Source organism: Dendrobium catenatum, unplaced genomic scaffold, assembly GCF_001605985.2.
Source record: "Dendrobium catenatum unplaced genomic scaffold, ASM160598v2 fragScaff_scaffold_900, whole genome shotgun sequence".
In the NCBI taxonomy this organism is placed as follows: Eukaryota; Viridiplantae; Streptophyta; class Magnoliopsida; order Asparagales; family Orchidaceae; genus Dendrobium; species Dendrobium catenatum.
In genome coordinates, this window is record NW_021319362.1 from 4,991 (window position 1) to 5,988 (window position 998).

Below are 998 nucleotides of genomic sequence, written 5' to 3' on the forward strand. Positions count from 1 at the left end.
AGGAAACAACAGAAAACATTAAAACAAAAATCCACAAAACCAAAATAATTCCCATTAAAAACACAAAAATTCACAAAATTACAAAAACAAAACACAACAAGTATCAATGTTGCAAAGACATTTAGTTAAGCATTCAAATCAATAACACCAACCTTGTTCTTAAAGTACTAAGGTATCAAAGCGCTAAAGGTTTGTAAAATGTCTGCAAGTTGATTTTTCAGTTGAAACATGTATGAGTTCAATTTCTCCTTTGGATACGTGATCCCTATGAAAATGCCATGCCTTATATCGATTGTGTTTGGTTCTTAGAATGTTGAATAGGATTTTTGAAATACAAAATAGCACTAGTATGTCACAATAAATTGGAATAGTGCCTATAGTTAATCCTAAGTCAATCAACTGTTGTTTAACCAAAGTACTTTGTTGCCACACAACTTCCTATGCAATGTATTCTGCTTCTGCAGTAGATAGTGCCACTGAATTTTGTTTCTTACCTAGACTATTGAAACTGAATAAAATTCAATAAATTGACCACTGTTCCAGGAAGTGCTTTTCCTATTCCACTCTACAGCCTGCAAATCAGAATCGAGTAACCAATAATTTCAAATGCAAGAGCTAAAACTTAGGATACCAAATTCACTAAGTTTGATTCCTAAGTATATATCTAAAAATCCTTTTACTGCTGTCAAATTGATCTTTTTGGACTGATTGAAATCTAGCACATAGGCAAACACTAAACATAATATGCTGGTCGGCTAGCAGTCAAGTAAAAGTAAATCCAATTAATTCCCTCTAATTTCTTCTTTGATCAACAGATTTTCCCTTAAGCCTTATCCAACTGAAACTGAAGAACTCATGATGTACTAACAGTTTAGCATTGTCCATTTGATTATTTTTGAGGATGTCCTTAATATATTTGTTTGACTAAGAAAAGTACCTTTCCCAAGTTGCTTAAGCTAAATCCTAGAAAGTTAATTTAAATCTCCCATTAGACTCAT